The sequence below is a fragment of the Anser cygnoides genome, chromosome 2, assembly GCF_040182565.1.
Source record: "Anser cygnoides isolate HZ-2024a breed goose chromosome 2, Taihu_goose_T2T_genome, whole genome shotgun sequence".
NCBI lineage: Eukaryota > Metazoa > Chordata > Aves > Anseriformes > Anatidae > Anser > Anser cygnoides.
In genome coordinates, this window is record NC_089874.1 from 113,306,660 (window position 1) to 113,326,707 (window position 20,048).

Consider the following 20,048-nt stretch of genomic DNA (forward strand, 5'->3'; position numbering starts at 1 on the left):
AAAAAAATGCCTGAGGTGTTTCACAACAAAAGTTTAGTTACAAAAACCTATATGAACATACCAGTAATTTTTGTTAGATGGCTTTGGCTGTAGATATGTAACAATCAGAAATAGCGATAATATTTTGGGAAGGCAGGTTTTAAGCCCAGGATATGAGATTAAAGGGAATAGGCAACCTGAATTTTAGGTTCAAAAACCTAGCTTTTACTAGGTTAGTTAAAATACATGCAGTTTCCTAAGATCTCATGAGGGCGTCACAGACAATAGAAGGGGTAATTTGAAAGTGCGAAAAGTTTGTCTAGAACTCAAAAAGTAGGTTTGGTTCAAGGTCTGCTTTAAAAGCATTACCATCGGCATTGATATTTGATGGTTCAATGAGTCATGTCCAAAGTATTTTGTAGATACAAGGAAGAAGAAGAATTGGAGACTAATAATTGCTATGGGATTTGGGGAACGAAATTAGTTTTTAACGGAAATCTAGAAGAAGCTATGTACCGTGAAGCCTATCACATTATGAATGCTGGGCTGTTCATTCAGTGGAAAGCTAGATTCAGTATAACGTCAAAAATATACTCAAGGAAATTTTATTAGTGATAGCTTAAAAAAGGTGATTTACTGCGTTTCTCTATAATTTTCTATATTTCTAGAAAAACTTAAGTGGGTGTAGAACTGTAAGGATTTTACTTTGAGGGGTGTACCCTGCTGTTTCTTTCGTATTAAGCATTTTAGAGCGGTTTTTAAAAGTGCTTTTATGTTTTGTATGGTTCTGTACCATATGTTTTGTATTTAATTCTTTGAATGACCACTGAAGTGCAGCCAACTTGGGGTGAATGTGGCAACTGTTAACTAGTGCTTAGCAACAGTGCACAATAATCAAGACGGGAAGTGAAGAAGAATACCATGTCTAATTGAAACTACAGGGGGCATTTAGGTAGGTAGGATGTAATTAACAAAACCTGGAGCTTGGACATGATATTAAGGCATCACATCTCTACTCTTGGAAAAAAGAGTTGTGAAATCATTAGTGTATGAAACGCTTCAGATTTTTGGTTTTAGACCTCAGTGGTAATGCGTCCCTGAGATGTATGTATCTTGGCAATGCTCGCAGAATCATTTCTCACACATAATGAATAAGACATGTTTTCCTTTGCTTCTAAAACAGAACTGTGAGAAGGAGGACTGTTGAGAAGACTGACAAATGAAGGGGTAATAAGCCTTGACATTCTGACAATGATGTCTTCTAGAGAATTAGTCCCATGAGCTAGAGTTCATTAGAAATAGTAACTGATTAAGATATCTCAAATATTCAGAAACACATTACAGTGGCAATCATAAAACAACACTAAGTTTCTATGATTATTGTGTGGTGGTTTTTTTGTCAGCATGATTGACTTTTCTCAAATTCTGTTTTGTCATGACTTTCCTTAAACTACTGCTTGTCAGGATGTTTGTTCAAAACGCTTTTGCATAATATAGTTGCAGCTTCTTTCTTTCATTTCTTCTCTCTTTTCTTTTAAATCCCAAACTTGATTAGTTTGTTTTGTATTGTATTTTACATGTAGATACGTTAAAGGTCTGATTTTGTGTTTTGTATATCCCAAGTGCATCCTGTTACCAAGAACTCTGAAAATATCCTCATATTGTAAGGAGGGAACTGGTAAATGAATTTGCAGTTAATCATTACAAAGGCTCATTTGCAACTCTGAGCATGGTTGAACTAGCAAGTAGGTAGTAAAGATAACCCCAGAATAAGAAGTCATGCTGTGAAGGTGCTTATAATGACGAATTATCCAGTAATATTAGACTCTTAATATTTTCATAGAGTAATTAATATATTTAAAAGAAAAAACTGCGGAATATCTGTTTGAGGAACTTGTGGGTGACAGAAACTTGCGATGGTGCTCATTCACAATGGTAGCAGCAAAATTTTGTATGCTGCTGTGGTTAGCTTGGGAGTCACAAGCAGAAATACGGAGGTCATTATAGAAATTACTCCAAAATGTAATTATTTCTATTTTGGGTGACTCCTGAAGCCATGTCAACTGGTTTCTATTGTCTAACTCAGTCAAACTGTGGTGTTGTAGCTTCCCCAAAATTGTTCTGGGACGTGAGAGGCCACGGAGAATTGTGTAAATGAGTATTTGAATCAAAATGTCTGTAATGTAATTCTCACTGGCTTGGCTTTTGAACTTCTATGGCACTTCAGAGGTTTAATAGAACAAAACCAAATACATATACTATGTGAGGGTCTTACAGCAGGTGTCGACTAAATGCAAATTAACCAAAGAATTTGACAATGTTTAACTTTGTATTATTCGCTGTACTGTAATTGCAATAAAATGCCCATAAAATGGGAAGATGGCAAGAACTGTATGTTGTGACATAAAATCACCAGAACAGTAAGCTGGTAGGAAGCAGCCTGAGTCCGTTTGACAAGATCTGATAGAAACCTTCAATTAATATTCCCCAGGTAGGATCTTAGGTTATTCTGAAGTAGTTTTTCAAATGGATGGAGCTGTGAACAGCAAAACAGTGTGGGCAGACTTAAGATACTGTTACTCAAGAGATTACCAGACATCTGTCACAGTGGTGCCATGAACAAGCCTGGAGTGACTAGTTTCCTAAAATGTTGTGCAAAAGCTGCTCCAGGTCTCTTTTCTATTATCATCATCATCATGCAATTAGTCTTCAGTGGCTCTTGTCAAGACTGTTGGCATGATCTGACCAGAGCACGCTGAGGCAAGTGAAGTTAGGACGTAAAAGTGGTCTGAAATGCACTCTATTAATACTGTTCTCTGTCTCTTGTAAATGAATACTCATCTGTGCACATCACCAAAAGTAGCAGGAAAGTACAGTGTGACATCGTTAAGGTTAATTCGATGTCTGTTTTAAACTGTTGTGTTTAGGATGGCAAATGGAATTGAGCGTTTTGCTAGTTTTGCGCTAGGTTCTGCTGCATCTCCCCCCACAGCACCGTTTTCTCTGCTGTGTGGGGTGCAACGCCAACGTTTCAGAGGAAGCGCCAGCCTTCCTTGGCAGAGAGCTCAGGCTGCTGTTCTTCCCTAGAACGACGTGGCATTTAAATGTGGCTCCACAAAGGGTTAGCGCTGGTGTCTCTTTAAAGGTAGAGATGGCTCATATGCAATTGCAGTGCCAGTGCTCAGTGGGACTGTGAGGTGTGTGGTCCCTTCCTTGTTGCGTTCCCAGTCCTGAGAGTAATTAGTAGTGTGCTTGGAAATTGCCTTGTGTCTGATCCTCCACAATCTTCCTAGTAAAGAGGAAGTGACCACTTTTTAGGGGCTGAAATGTGGCACAGCGTCCTTGGCTTGGTGAGATCAGAGCTCTCTGGAGCATCCTCCATCGTGCCCACTTCAGCGAGCTGTTCTAGTGTGAAGCTGGAGCTGTTACCGATAGCCGACTGCAGCTGCTTGCTGTGCCATGAGGAGCCTGGGCATCCACCTCTTACCCTGCAGTCACTGGTGAAACAGGGGGATTTGGGGCAGAGTTTTATAAGCATTAGTGTTGCCTCCTCGTGTTACTGATGTCTCAGGATGAAGAATAAATGTGACAAACCCAGGTCTTGCTGGTCTTAGGGTTGGGATCTGGAGAGAGTGAAGTGCTCCATGCCCTGTCCTGGGCCTTGTGTCCTCCCACTGTTGGCATAAAAGTTCCTTGTTTTTAGTTCTCTGCTTACTGTCTGCTTGCTTTGGTGACAGGTGTTGCTTGTCATCTGGCGTTTCAGTGTGCAACTGCAGTCTTGCCATTCAGGAGATCATGCCATCAATTTTAACGTGTTTATTCTTGCCTCACCATCTTTCAGTGGCTTGCCGGGGAGCTCCTCAAACGTTGTGTTCCTTTAGAGCCTTGCATGGCTTAATTCTTCCATCCTCTCATACTCCCAGTCTGCTTTGAAAATAGCTGTTTGATCAAGGAAGCTTAATTTTCTAATTTCTTTAAATCGCTTACATAGAATCAAATTCGTAGTGCAATTAAGTGATTCATTTAAGCACTGGGTGACGGGTCTTGATTTTTACAGCTCTGCCCTTCACTACATCAAGAGAAGGTAAACAGCTTGCTGCCAAGGACAACTCTGATGTATGTGACATTTAAGAACATGGTGGTTCCCTAGTGTTGTCAAAAATGCTTTCCAAAATCTATTTGTATAGATAAGCTGTTAAGACATCGTTCTTCCTCGTTCCACTCTTAATCTCTTACAGGGAAAATTCTTGTCTTGAGAACAACAAGAAATTAGGTGGATTAGGCAGGTGAACAGTACCAGCTCACAGAGGAGCAGTTTTGAAGAAAACCGGAGGGGAGGGGAGGGAAAGTAAAGGGCAAAGGCATCCAGGAAGACTTTAATGCCTGGGACCGAGGCACACAGAACTAGTGATGGGGTGTTTAAAAGGAGAATAACTTCCACGTGAAGGGTATGCATATCCTCATAGTCCTGATAGCAGCAGTTTCAGCAAAAATTGAAGGTTAGCTTTTGCCAGATATTTTTTTTTCCTTTGGATTAGCAGAGTCAGCTCTCAGTTTCCAAGCCTCTTGAGGAGGGGGAAGATGACTTGCCTGCCAGATTGTGGACCTAGAGGGAGGAGGTGAAAAAACAATCATGACTTTAGCAGATGTGGGAGGCAAGCTATATTTCAAGGGCATCGAGATTAAAACATGTTAGCTGTTGCAAGCTTTCGTGTTGAACTATGGAATCTTTCCTAATGAAACAGCAGACCTGAACGTACAGGATTTTCTGTTTTGTAGCATTAAGTAAGTTATACTATTATTAATAACACTTACTAAGTGCTTGAGTGTTTTGGGTACTGCGCAGAAAATACATGGCCAGTTGCCTCCTTCAGAAAGCCTCTAAACTGTGGACTTGACAAACTAGGGAGGACAGCGTGCATGTGTGTGCATGTAAAAGAAAAGGACGTGAATTAAAAGTGTTGGGACCTGATGTCTTAAAGCGTTAGAGTATTCTTTTTCTTTGCCCAGTGGTTGCTTGTTTGAGATGGCTTTTGCTGGCGTGAGTGCTAAAAATATGTCCATAGTTTGCCTTTGTTGTATGACTAGATCAGGAGTTCTTAATGTGAAGTGTAAGTGCCATGAAAAATATTATTTGAAGTAGTGTGTTGCAGAAACTCTACAACAAAAGCATCACCAAAAAAAAGCTTTAATTTTGAAGAGCAGACATGACCTTGGGCTAGAAGAGACTGGGACAGGGTGAGGGGGAAGCGTTCTTCTGGCAGCTCTCAGCTATCATAATGAACAGTATTTGTTCGCCGACTGTCCAGCACGGTTGTTTTATTGAGAGATGCCTTGTGCCTGATGGCCGTGCAGATGGATGCTCAGTTCCCATCTGCGGCACAGCTGGCTGGCTTTCTGTCAAGCCTGACTTTGGGGTGATTCCAGTTGTGATGTGGATTTGGTGTAGAAATAAGACAGTTGTGTTTGTGAGAAGGGTTGAGCACTGCTACACAGCGCAGTGTAGGTTTGCAGCTCCATTCAGTGTTACTAGTAAATCCATTTCTGATTATCTGCTAAGTTTGGATGGGTTAACTGCTGAGTTGAACTAGGGAAGTTGCAGAGTCCCTCCTGATGAACAAATACACATAACCTGTAGGTTCAGAACAAATGAAAATTAATCCAAACATTGTTGCTTTGATGCCTTTTAAAAGGAGAAGAAGAAGAAAGGAAAAAAAAAACACAAACAAAACAAAAAACAAAAGGGTTGCTTTTGATCATAGTATTTAAGGGACACTGTCCCAGCAGTGTAATAAATGAGAATTGGAACTGGGACTTAGATTCAGTAGAATAATTCATTCTTCCAGATGCGTTTAAATTGAATTGTCCTGTGAAAAGGGGCATAAGTTTGAATTCAGTAACATGCAGTTCAGGGGCTTGTATTTGAAAAAAAAGAGAGGAATGCAGCAGGTGCTGTATAGTTTTGATACTTATGATGTCTCACAATACCGTATCTCTAAGCTTGTGTTCTCTATTCTGATTCGCTATATAAGCAAGTACAGGATGAACCTCAATGTATAACCTTGACATATGACTGGATCTTTGCTTTGTAGTTCATTAGTAGTTTGTCCAAATTGCAATAACGGTGTATTGAGAAACAGAATGAACAAGTAAACAATGAAACACTTTTTTTTTTTCTCTGAGGTTTTTGTGCCTCTGAAATTTTATTTTTAAGAAAGGGAACTTCAGTTCTTGCTTCACTGTAGTCCAGCTGAGAATAACTGAGAACCTTACATTTTAATTTGTCAGGTTAAGAAGTCAAAAGTGTTGACGCAGATCAGCCACAAACCAAAATACATCATAGCGGTGTTTTGTTTTCACAGTATTTCCAGTGTGGTCCTGCTTGAAGTGTGAAGTTGGGCTGGGTGACCTTCAGAGGTCCCTTCCAACCTGAATTATTCATTTTTTTGTAATGTGGGAAAGAGTCCTAAAGCTAGGCCTATTGGTTAGATACGACTTCTGAAACAATTCATCTGGTATGAGGGCTTTGCAAACATACTTAAGAAACAGGCTAATGGCAGCATGAACTGTTCGGGTAACCAGCTTTCTGCTGCCTTTGTTCTGGCTGTTCTTGTGTGGGCTAGATGCGCTTTCTATATGCGATCAGAAATATGACGGGATATGAAATCAACATGTACATATCGACAGGGAGATGCTTTGAGTTGTTACTGGCAGCTGTCCACGGGTCTGGTCATTCTACTGGATGGGAACCCAAAAATGCCCTTGTGACTGAGACTTTGGTCATATTTTAGTAGGGAGGCTGTGGGGTGTAAGCTCGAGTGCTTATCAGAGGCTGTTTGGCCTGATGAGGCTGGAAGATTGAGCACCAAAGGGTAATAATGCTACCTCATGGATCGGCTTTGGTGCATTGTCTAAAACCAGTCCTTCTAGATTAATGTTCATAATCAAACATCTTACTGCGAGGAAACTTAAAATAAGTCAGTAATATTAATTTTAAACCTTGTCAGGGCTAAAATAAAGCGTGCATACGGAGGAGAGATTTGCTTATGTTATTTCAGTCAATCACTTGTACTTACTATTTTGGTAATTGGTGAGGTTTGGGAATTGCTGTTCTCAATTACATGCCCTTGTGCATGTTTCTGATAACTGACTTGTATGTGTGGCCGTATGTTTTATTTTTCAGGACATACTGATGCTTATGTGATGATTCAGTACGTGGGTTGTAGTTCCCTTCTAGCTGCCATATTCTAGCTGAACATACTCCATATGTAGGGGAAAACCAGCCAAGCATGGAAAGAAGGGGGTTGTGCTTTTTAGTTCCAGTTGTGAAACGAGGAGTGTAAACTAGATGACAGTGTAGCTTTTCCTGTTCCAAATGATTATCTGAATAAACTGCGGGAAGCTGAGGTTTTATTAAAAAGAAAAAAAAAAAAAGGCAAGGGGAAAGGAAGAACAAGAAATTGACAATTAGAGATTTTATGTTCTTTAAGAAATTCACTATTAGGAAGAAGTTGACTGGCAAGTTAGCAAGGGCTAGAGCAGGATTGTTGTGACTCACAACCTATCCTTTGCCCCAAAGGAGAGAAAATGAACTAGGTTAATGCCTGGAAGGAGGCTGGCCTTAGGATGAGTTCATTAAAACAGTTTTGTGCTCCCTCCCCATTCCAAAGTGCAATTCATGCTGAGAGGGATTGATAAATTTCTCATTATAAAATGCATATTGAAAATGAGTTCTATCCTCTCTGTTGTCACAGTGCCTTTCTGATCTGGAATAAATCCCACAAACTGTGTTTCTTTCAGCCAGTGTGCAGAGATAAGAGAATACACTGGTGAATCATCTTATGTCCATGCTGTCATTATGTGTGCCAGGAAAAATAGCTGCAAACTACAAATATATAAGGAGAAAATAGTTTAAGAGAACTGTCCTCTTCTGAAAGGTGTTGGCATCAGACTGGTGAGTAAACAGCTGAAGACAGTGTAATTGTATAACCCTATGAGGGATATTTATTCAAATTGTGACTTTCTTTATTTTGAAAGTGAGTCTTGCAATGATCTATCTAGTCATTATTGGCTTCCCTATCCTTGATTTTTAGTAATTCCTTCTAACGTTCTCCAGCTAGACTTATTTTGACTTAAGAGAGCTTTTTAAACTGGTGATTGCTGTTCTTTACCATTCTGTTTCTGTACCCCTCCTCCATCGGAGAGAAGCACTCATGATTTTAATAAATAAGACTTAGTATTCAACTGATGTTTGGGTTCCACTTCTACTACTACTACTGTATTACTTCATTTAGAGAAAATACATTTTTATAAGTTTAGCTTAAGCTTAGCGCATCTGAGCAGAGCAGGTCAGAGGTAACTGAGGAATGTTCTGAACATGGCCAATTGGTACTATTTTCCATGGGAGGGAAAAAAAAGGGGGGCATTTGTTTGGATCAATTGCAGGTGCAAGGTTTATTTTGCTGAAGAATGGCTTAGTTCAAGGTAAAGAGTCAAGTTAAACTTAATATCTCAGCTTGAGTCAGAAGACCTAGAGTTCTGAACTAGCAGTCTGAGGACTACAGGATCCCCAGAAAATCTGTTAACATTTTCTTAGAAAAAGATACTGGCAAGCAAGCTCCTTGAACCTCACTTCAGAGGAAGATTTGAGGTAAACTTCAATCCTCTTGCATTTCAGCCAAAAAAGCATACAGTGTGTGTGGGGATTCCACCTTGGCCAGGAAATACTGAATTTTCTTTGGTCTCTGAAGAAAAGCCTGATGTCATGTTTAAGAGGGCAAGAAACACAGTCTTTCCTTCCCCTCTTATGTGGTTTTGTCTTTCTTATCATGGCAGTGCTGTTTAAAGGACATATATTTGTGAATATAAGAGGAAAGCTTCTAAAACTATGATAAATACTTACGCAAAGCTATAATGTAAGGTTTGCTAATATGACGGATTGTGTAGTAGCACATAAAAGGGCACAGGGCTTCTGTTGCAGTGGCATATTTCAAAGCTTTTATACTGATGTTCAAAAGAAACAATACCCACAGTCCATAATTCAGTTAATATGCTGTAGACAAATTACTAACATGCATTAGAGAAAAATTGTAGGTTTTCTGTGTCCAATTTAGTCAAATCCTGAATATGTTAGAAAAATTGGTGTATCCATTTCTGAGTAGTGCTAGTATAACTATCATTATGTGTCTTATCAGAGAGAATAGCTTTGTGTAAAAAAAAAAAGTGGATGTCAACTACTAGACTCTTACTAATCTGTAGAGAGGCAAGGAAAATCATCTGTAAAAATGTTGATGTTGGCCATGAATTTAAATAAATGACAACTTGCTTTCATTTGAATGCTCAGGGTGATCATATGGTGTGGATTGGGGTCTGCAGAAGAGCTGAGTTTGCTTCCAAATTCTGCCATCAACAGAAGATACACAGCTTCTCTGTGCCTCAGTTTCCCTATCAGTAAAACAAGGATTGCGATGGTCCTGGGAGGTTTTTAAAGCACTATATGATAGTAATGATTAGCTGTTACGATCTTATGCGGCTGAGGCTAAGGGTCTTTAATTCAAGTCTCCTGTCATGACCTTGGGCCTCTGCACTTCATGCTTCTGTCACGACAGCTTTGGACATAGTAGACCAAATTCTGTTCCTGGCATACAAACAAATTAGGCTTTTGTGTTCAAACCTTCTGTTTAATTTGAACTAACTTAATTAATTGAATTTAAATGTCTCCATCTCCGATTTCTCTGCGAGATCCAGTTGCCGCCTGTGGAGAGCCAGGACAGCCTCCACCGAGGCTGTTTCGCAGTGAAATGGACTCTAAAGTCCAAGGCCCGTCGTCTGCGAAGCAGCTCACAGCCGGGGCTCTGTTTACCCATGGCAGTGGTGCTACCCAGTATCTACATTGTTGTCAATCTGTATTTTATATTATCGTTTAACAACGGGCTAAGCTGTGGCTGGGAGAAGGTCTCAAGCTGGCTGAAGCGAGCAGTAGTTAAGGAGTAAATGCAGCATTTGCAGGCCGCATGCTGGCACAACCGCTTCCCTCCCCCCATACGGGTGCTCTTTTTTTTTTTTTATTTGGCCATATGTTTTAGTAGTCTGAGTATGTGTCAGTGGTCATGCAGGTGCCACGCTTTTAAAGGATGATTGCCCAGTTTGTTGCTGAAGTGAGACTTTTTTCTTCCCCGTTTAATTTTTGTGAGGGTCATAATTGTAAACTTTTTTTTTTTATTGCAGATTACTCTGTGTATAGCTAAATTTAAGTACATTTCTTCTGTGGCTAGCCTGCCTGTTACCAGTTTATATGATATGGGGTCAAACAAACCAGTTTGTTCTCTGGTTTCTACCCTGAATTTCGGAGCCAATGCTCCCTACTCCCCTCCTTGCTCAGTTCTCTCTACAGCAAAATGTGCTGGGTCCCTCTCTGCCCTCTTCTCTCCTCTGGCCAAGCAGGAAAGCAAACATCGATTACCTTTCCCAGTACCCCAAAATGCTGCTTCTGACCTTGGGTGGTTGATGCGTTACAAAGTTAACCCTTAGAGTATTTGGGTAATTTGGAAGCATGCTGTTCTATACATTACCCTGAAGATGCTACGGCACATTTTTGAGGATTAAATTTTGGGGGTTTTATGGATTAAAGTAGTTAACGGGGCTTTATGATACTCATTTCTCAGGGCATGATCAGGCCCATGCTGTTTTTTTATAAAACAATTATCAGGATTTGTGCTCTGGCAGGGAGGGTCCTCCCTCAGGTTTCTGTTGGGCCCCGGCCGAGCGTGGCATGGTGCCCAACTCTGTTTGGTGGCCGGCCTACACCATGCCTCAGAAAGGCAGCGGCCTCCGGCCCCGTACCCCTGCCTTAAAAGAAATAAAGACATGGGCACACCACCCCGGTGGATTGAAATGTGTGTGTGTGTGTGTGTGTGTGTCGGGGAGGAGGGGAATAACACGCAGAAGAAGATTTATGCCTTCCTTTGGGCTGTTGCTTGGTAACAGAAAATGCCTCTTAAGCCTATTTTTGGAGAGGGGAGGGGTGAAACTTGATTCAGTGACCATCTGTCCCGAGCCGGTTGATTTCCTGTTGAGCTGTCCTTTGTTTCTGTCAAACAATTGATTGTTACCCTTTGCAGATAAGGATACTGTTGGTGACATTGCCCTGCTTCAGCAGGTTGGCTTGTGGCAGCCATATAACAGACCTATTACAGGTTTTTTGAAAAACGTTTAGGGCCTTTTGGGTTCTTTTGAGTCCATTGGCTGTGGTTTTGCTGGTTTTTATTTGTGTTGTGGGTTCTTTTTTCTTTTTTTTTTCATTTTGTGGAATGCCCATTGGTACAGTAGAAAAATATATATAATTGAAACATTTTTTTTCATCAATAGGTATTAATAATGCCCTTTTTGTAGTGTGGAGTCATTGAGGAAAAAGCAGCCATAGTTTTGGGCGCGTAAGCCGTGTGGTGGTGGTGCAGAAATTAATTGCAGTAACTACCAAAGAAATCCCCACTGTTCCTTTGAAACAAAACAGATTTTTAGTTGCAAATGGAATATTTGCTATTGTTCTTGCTTAATTGTTAGAAAATCAGTCTCTGTTTGAGTACCTCCTGATGTTTGCTTAGTTAGTAGGGCACTGGGTAGATCTGAACTCTGATTAGATTATTTTAAGCTATCTTCTTTATTTATATTGCAAAAGCCTATATTTTTCTTTAGTTTTTATGCATGCTGGGTGCAAGGTGCACGCACATGCAAGCATGTGCTCTGTAGCTACCATTATTGCTTAAAGCATTATTCAGAGAAGAAGCTTGTGGTTCCAGGTATCTGCTGAAGAAAAAGTGATGTGTGATGTGTGTCCAGGGAAACAGGTAATATCTACAAAAATAGAGCAAACTCCCTCAGTGCAACAGGACAGTGATTGGTATTGTTACTTCCTTCAGTCTGCGAAACTCTTTAGTGGAATATTTCTATGATGCTGCGTTACACGGGAGGGTGAGAAGGAAAGTGATTCAGTCCAAATTGTCTTGGCATCTTACAGGTCTTTGCTTATTTGAATTTAGCCTACTTGTCACTCGGGAGATAAAATTTGGAGGTAATTCCCAAAAGTCACGTCACACAGTGAAAGGCATTATATTAATTTCCCTTTCTCTTCTCTTTTTCCTACATGCTCTCCAGGTTGCCTTCCGCATGTAGAAGAGATGTAGTCTGAAGCTTTTCAGCATCGTCCTGGATGTAGGTTGGGTTAGGATCTTTCTGAACTGTGGCAAGGTGCCTACTGAACACTGATTTAGTGGATGTTGGGTCAGGCATACTTGTGGTTTTCCTTTCTCTTAGTTGTACGAGGTAATTAAAATCTGTGATTTAGCTTAATAAGAGGTTCATATCAAACCATATGAGTGAGCCTGTGGCTAGCTGTTTGACAGCACTGTGGCTTGTTTGGTGCTTACCTGCCCTTGCATCTTCATTGCTGGTTGCCCATTTCCACACCTGAACCTCGGCCTTTCCCCCGTTCTGCTGCTGTTTGTTTGCCATATGCTGTCATCTGGCAGAGGAACTGATCCACTTGAAAAACAACGTATTTTTCCAGGTTAATTTTTTAGGTGGATCAGTTCCTTGATCCAGTTCACTGTGGAGTGACACACCGAGCTTAGCTGTGCAATCGTATATATGGGGTTAGAAGTGGTTAATACTGAGTATAATCTTTTTTTCAGTCATTAATGCCAAATATATTGTGAGGTGGTTTTTAAATACGCAATTTCCCTCAGGTAGGAAAATCTTACTTTTGGATTACTTTGGAAGTTTTGTTAACTGCATGGTTGTATAGATACCATTTCTTTAAAATGAATTGAACTTGCCTATGTGCTGCTTTTTTCCCTTGTTGTATAAAGCGATAGATACTCTTTCAGGTATTTTCACACTGTCTTGAAATTACATTGAGATCAAAAACATTCGTAGAACTGTGCAAACTAGGTTGATGTTTGGGGCCAGAGAATTTAAAGTTTGCAAGGACAAAACTGTTCTGAATTGGTTTGAGAACTGATTTTCTTTTCTTTTTTTTTTTTCTTTCCCCCACCTGCAGAAATGGGTTTCTATAAAGAATTTAGGAATTTTATTTCAGGCTTGAAAATCCTGTTCCAGATCTTTGGAACACAGTTTTTATCTGGCGGAGAGAAAGCAGTGAGTGGTTATTTTTATCAGGATATTTTTTTTCTGTTTCTTTCCAAGACGCGTTGCTAAGCTGTATAGTTCAAATTGTAGGGAACTGACAAAAGATCCAGTTCTCCCGGTATCTGGGATGAGCAGGTAAGTCAATGGCCTGCGCAGATGACAGAGTAGCCAGGATGCTGGCCTGCACCTATCTTCATGCTTTCTTGAATCGTGTTGTACTGCACTTCTGCCGTTAAAACAGATCTGATGTGTCCTTTGTTCCCAGATAAAAGCAGCTGCAGATCTGCTGTTCAGAAGGCACGGCACCTGTGGCTTACCTTACACAGAGGAGAGCAGTAATTTGAGAAAGGGAAGTAGGTAGGAGACTGGCATCTGCTTACGTTCACCTGCTTATGTTGCTGTTGCAAGGATGCAATTACTTATGTATATCTTTTGCCTTCAGAACAGTCAACCAGAGTCCGAGCAATGCCTTTCGGTGTTGGAGCCTTCTGCAGTGCTCTTCTTTGAGAAGGGGTGCACGTGGGGTAGGGTAATGAGTGGTAGGGTCATGATCAGCTGCTTTTTCATGCTAGGGGGATTGATATAAGCTCCTTGCATATGTCATTGTCATAATGATCCTATTGCGACTCAGCTTCTGTTTACAGAGCTGGTAGGGATGCTGTCCTTGATACGAGTTTGAGCAATCATCCTCTCTTGTGATAAAAAGGCCTGACTGTGGTTTGCAGGACAGAGTTTGGACACTGTAACATTGACTTCCTGCTGGAAGAAGAGTGATGCCATCTGTCCACTCCAGCCCACACTCTCATTTCAAAAACCACATGCATCAAAGGTGAAAGTGCCAAGCTTCCCTTCTCCCAGGAGGTGTATCTGTCAGTACCAGTGGCAGGCCTTCCAGAGAGGAAGCAACAAAACAAAGCTTTTTAGGAAACCTTTTTTTTTTTTTTCCCAACACATGGCTTTTTGCTGAAGCTTAACTTTAGAAAGAAAAAAAACAAAACAAAACACACATACTCAAGGGAGATACATGTCCACCTACTTTAGACTGTCACAGCCCTCTTCTGCCTTACAAGCCATTTCCCAGGTAAATGTTTGCCTTCAGAAGAGCTCCAGGCGTTGGGCTTTGCTTTGTTTTGGCTTGGCTGCTAGCTGAGCTACTCCACTTAGACCATTTCTGGCAGCATCATTTACTTTTAGCTCCCTGAAGGTGCCTTGCAGAACAGTCCTTATGATCAGTCCCGCCCCGTGTTCTTCTGGGTCATCTCATCTGCCTCTTGGTGGATGGTGGGAATGCTTTATAGCTGGCAGCAGTCTCTGGGAGATTGACCCTTCCTGCTTGGAACGGCTTCTTCATCATTTACAGTGAGGGGGAGCGATCCGTGGAGAAGTTTCGTGGGGTTTAGATGAAATCAGCTGATTTAAGTTAACTTCAGTTTCGCTTCTGCTTCTTCAGAGCAGTCACCCCAGGTACAGGCAGCGCTGTGAGAGCGTCTGCCGCCCTCCTTGCTGGAGGGAGCCTTTCGCGGGCACGCACACTAACCTTGGGTAGGCAGTCAAGGCTACGCCAAGCCAAGGGATGTGTGCAAAACCAGTCTGAAGGTTTGAAGTGACATGATAAATTAGAGGGGAACTTGGGAAGACATAGAATTTCTGGTTTATGCAAATTTGTACCTGGTCTTAATAACATTAAAATGTTTTGCGTGCTAAAAAGGCATTTAAATAAACATTTTAGGAAGCTTTTTATTTTATTTTATTTTATTTTCTCAGAACTCGTGGTTTCCTCTGAAGTCCTTTCCTGCTAAAATTCTTAAGGATTGTTTTTCTCGCTCTCTAGCACCACTCTGCCTTATCGTTGTATCTGGGAAGTTGGCCGGGATTTTAGAGAGAACCTAGTTTTGATGAACAGGCAGATGTTTTGGTTGGCTGCCTTGCTGTGTATCCGTAACCTGCAGCTGACTCCTCCATCCTCTGGCGAGGACGCCGGGGTGCCGTGCTCTGATTTTCTGCACACATCCGTGGCTTATGGGGAGGGAACAACGTGTGAAGTGGAAGGGGCGCTGAGGTGTTCGACGGGCTGCGCTAACATAATCCAGATGCTCGAGCTTCTGCTCGTTTTTCTGGCCTTTTTTTTTTTTTTTCTTCGAGGAACCTTTTTTTTTTTTTGGATTGTTTTCCCGAGTGACCAGATAGCAGCAAAGAAGAAGGGGATGGTCTTGGAGTTAAGCCGGCTCAAGGCAGCGGTTGGAAGATCTTTGTTCTCTTCTGTCTTGACCACAAACTTCCTCGCAGACGTTGGTGGGGGCAGGGGCTTGGAGCTCAGTGCTTTATCTGGGGGTGTGCTGTTTTTTTTTTTTTCTCCTTCTGTGAGTAAAATGGAAATACAGTGCTGCTTAAATGAGCAGCTCAATTCTTCTTAGTGTTTGTGTTGAATTAACACCCCTGGTAAGCTTATAAATAAACTGGTTGTGGGGTTACCGAAGTGTCCCGGGTGGGTATCTTGGCTTATTTTTCTAGCAGCACGTTTGTTTAAAGTAAATTCTCTATCAAGACCCAGGAAAGTGGCTCTTTGTTTTCCTCTTCTTTTTGGAATGCTGTTTATTAGTGATATCCAGAGGGGTCAGCGGCATAAATAATGTTTGTTTCAAGGCTTGTTGGGTGCAAATGGTGGGGGGTTCACACTAAGAGAGCTGTTTTGTTTGGTGTGGCTAATCAGGAGTGAGGCTGGAATTGCTCATAGCTGTCATTCAGGTTTTGTTTCAAAGTCCAAGGGCCTACTGGGAAAAACAAAAAGCTAATGAAAGCTGACTGTATTTCAACCCAAACCCTGTGGAATCCAAAATGATGTCCTGACACTCGGTGTATTCTTATTCTCCTGCATTCCCATGGTTACTAAGGTAACAGGTTTTTAGAGGCTTTACATCTTCATTGTCAAGTATTTGCTACACTTATTGTTGCTGTTTGCAGATTAGGGCAATTTAAACAATGCCTTTTGAAATGGGGACCAAAAAATACAAAAAGAAATATAGTAGAAATAGATGTAATGAATCAATTACCCTCTCTCGTTTAAATTTTCAGTGCTGCTTCTCAGAGGCTGCGTACGAAATGTCACGCTGGCTTAGGGCATGGATTTTAGACAGAGAAATGTCTTTTGTGAGGCATATTCGTTATAGGGCTCTTTGAATACAGATGTTGAGTACCATGTGTAACTTTGTGCCTTTTCCAAACAGCAGAATTGTCTTGAAGACACTGAAGTTTGGATTTGCATCAGGGTGTTGTTTATCAGTTCATAATACATCTAAGACAGTTACCTGAATCTCATAGGCTGTGTTACTTCCACATCACCGCGTCTGTGAAATCATACTTTAAAAATGAAGCATCCAGGGACAAATTGGAAAAAGCTTTTTTTTAAGAAAAAATTTAACTGCATGCAGAACTCTGTAGCCCATCGTGCTCTGTTGCTGCTCCTCTGTGTCCATTTAGCTCAAGCAGAAGTATGCTTGTTCACATCTTTCCTGTAAAACTGGATCATGAAGGAGACGATCAGACTTGTAAAAGCATCTTCAAGAAAACAAGGTTTTTATTGTCTTTGTTTCTACTGGCTTCTAGAAAGTTTGTGCTTTGCTGCAATGAGCATCTTCAGTGTCAGTGGTAAGAGAGGTATTTGGTGCAGCTGTTAACTCTTGAAACTACTGAGGACTTCACATAAAGCTGGTTTATGTATTGACTGTTAGGTGAGTAATTTTAAGCTTTGTGTCATAGTTTTCGTTCCCCAAAATATGGGTAATGGCCAGATAAGAGTTTGGAAGGAAAACTGTACGTCTTGGTCCATGCATATAAAGTTTCTTGGGGGGATTTGTGATGCTGTTTATATAAGATTACATGACACGCAAAAGGTAAGGCTGGAACTCTCCCTGTTAGCAATTTCCCAATGTTTTGGTTTTAATGAAGTTTTAATTAAATGATTATACAATTTTCATAATACATACAAGCTTTAATGTTAAAAAGATACATATTTTTTTGCATTTATATGAGACAAACTATTTAAACTATGCCATAACTACACAATTATAGCACTAATTGCTGTTTTGGTAAGAATGAAGTTTAAATATTGTTTCACTGATGTTTTTCAGTGTGTTTTCTTTTTAACTCCCCTCCATTCCCCTTGCCTCCTAAACAGTTTTTTGCTGTTTAAAAGCTTTTAAAGCAGCAGTGTTTGCTGGCACCTTGCTATAGAGCTGCTTACAGCTTATGCCACTAGAAGGATAGTGTGAACAGGGTTTGAAGAGGCAGGGGAGAGTTTAAAACTGTTGTTAGGGCTCTCGTTGATTAAAAAATATTGCTCCACATATATTAAATCATATACGTTTCTGATCTTCTCATTGCTAGTAACTGAGTTTGAGTATTTTATTTTAACTGAGCTGAATGTTGCCCATTCACGTATGCAACCTGGGCTCATCTTTAATTCTGCACTAGCATTTCTGACTCTGCATAATATCCCTGCTTAAACTAGGTTTCTTTAAAAGAAAATACCATTTTAGACTATCATTCACAAGCCAGATTCAGTTTCCGAGTAAGTAATCCTACCAAGTAATTTCTAGGAGTAGGCAGCACTTTGCTTGTGACGGAAGCAGCATTTTTCATCTCGCTTTGAGGTGATTACTCCGACACAGCTTTATTATAGAGTATCTGTGAGGCTGAATGTATGAAGCGGGCTTGGGACTGAGTTTGGGGTGCAGCGTTTTGTAGCTTTCCGTGCTGCAGTCCGGGCATCGCAGCTGTTTTAACACTGACTGTTGCGTGCAGTACAAAGCAGACTGAATGCAGCTGAGCTATGGTATATGGAATCCTTCTTGCTTGGCAGAAAGGAAATGTTTTTAGCTGAGAACAATCTTACCGGACGGCTGATGATGCATGTATCATTCTCTCTGTCCTTGAAATGGAGCCCTTGCCTTACCTTATGCTCCAGAGCCTGTAACCCATGCACAGGCACTAGCTGTGAGCAAGATCCCTGTGCTGCTGAAATAAACCACCACCATCACACATCATGTCTTCGTTTAGGCAAGGATTTCATTCTGAGAGCATGCTTTCAGATTACTTTTTTAAAAAATATATGTGTTTAATAAAGGTAGGTTATATAAAGACAACATTCCTGCTTCTCATTTCCAGCTAAGTCTAGTTTCTTTGGAAGCATGAGCTAGGGAGGCCCTGCTGGGCACCACTTCATTACAATTTTGCTAATGATGCTGGTGAGGCAAGTAGATACCCATGTTTGGCTACAACAATGCCCACCCCCAGTATCAGCAGGAGGTAGTGGTCTTGAGGTAGACGAGACCTAGGGGCTGGTGTGCAGGTTCTCTGTGTACAGAGCAGACTACCCCAGAAAAAGGGAGGTGACAGATGGGTGGCAGACACCAGAGGGGTGAAACTGAATGCAGGCTGAATCCTTCCCTGTGACGAGGGACAGAAGGTGCTTGGCAAGCATCTCTCACAAATTCTTGTTTTAAAGTGTTTGTAGGGAAGCCTTTAATTTGATCAGGTCATTTCCTTAATAGTTCTACATGTGTGACTCTTACTTTGACCTGGACAAAGGTGTGATTGGACATCAAAATGTTTGCAAACAAATGAAGACAAGACTTTATCTCTTTCATTTTCTTACAAAAAGCTTATTATACTTGCATAGTTCTGGTAAATACAAAAAGCTAATTGAGGGAATGTAAATATAGGAAATACTTCTGTGAGATTCCAGATGGGATGGTCATCTTCTTTCCATCTCATTTAAAGATACACACAGTGCATGGTAGAAATAAGGTATGCAACTCAGGAAAAAAAAATTATGCTATGCATCATAGGATAAAAATTGTTTATTAAAATTTTAATTTTTATATGTAAATTTTTTAAACTTTTTGCAGGGTTGCTTTTATTTAAATTTCCTGAAAGTTTTATAAAGAAAGGGAAGACACAAAGAATTTCTTTTCCCTTTTTTTACATTATAAAACTTCTGAGGTCCAAAGGTACTAGTATGCAGCATGTGGCCATTGTAAGCATACTAGGAGAGCTTGTAAGTTCCTTAGGAAAAAAAAAAAAAATAGTCACCAAATTGTTAAGATTATAAGCACTGACTTAAATGCAGAAGGGTCCATGAGAACTTCTGTGGTTTTTAGATTCTTTGTTTTTGGTTTCTTTGTTTTGGTTTTGTTAATGGAAAATTCTTACTGCTGTTTTACAAACTTGGAATAATCATTGAAAGTTAATGTGACAGGAGGCTGTAATACCCCCCTAGCAGATTTCTTTTCCATTCTGTAGTAAGTATTTTCCTTCCCTGCTGAAGGAGGGATGAACATTCACCCATCCCCAGTGTCCAGAGACCCTTAAAGGAGGCTGGATAGGACCTTCATGTAGGAAATGGAGAATGTGTGCTTTGTGCACACTGTCATTCCAGCTGGAACCCTACAGCTCAGCAGACCCTTGCAATATGTGGATGGAAACCAACCTTCCTTCTTCCCTCTTCTCCCCCATCTAAAAGGCAGAAATACATCTTGTAGAAAAAAAAAAACCAAAACAAAACAAAACCAAAACATTTTCAAACCTTTTTTTTTCCAATTCTATTTTTAAATGTTTTTTTATTTCTAACAGTAGACTTTTTTTTTTCTTAACAGTAACTTTATTGAAACTGCATCATGATCTCTAATGAGGCAGAGGAAATAAAGGGAGAAGTGCAGAGCTGGGTGCACGGAATTGTCCTAGAACCAGAACTGTCAGTTGCTTCGTGTTGCATCTGAGTGGGCACTTAAGGCTCACAGGCTTAGATCAACATGTCCCGTGGAGGTAGACAGTCTTTGCTTCACAGCTGGGAAGTACAAGTTTACCTGACAACTTGTAATAGCTATCAAAAAAAAAAAATGTATTGTAACAGATAGAAATTAATC

General features: G+C 40.6%; 1 protein-coding gene across 14 annotated transcripts in view; it reads left to right on the forward strand.

Annotated features, from left to right (window-relative positions):
• The window catches only part of GREB1L (GREB1 like retinoic acid receptor coactivator), a 138,306-nt gene that overhangs the window by 1,956 nt on the left and 116,302 nt on the right, over positions 1 to 20,048 (forward strand). The window contains exon 1 of one of the 14 annotated variants that reach the window (XM_066992837.1): positions 13,462 to 13,482. The exons of the other annotated variants lie outside the window; for them this stretch is intronic. The gene's annotated coding sequence lies outside the window, so the exon portion shown is untranslated. Of the gene's footprint in view, positions 1 to 13,461; positions 13,483 to 20,048 lie in introns of those variants that run through there. 14 annotated transcript variants of the gene reach the window in all.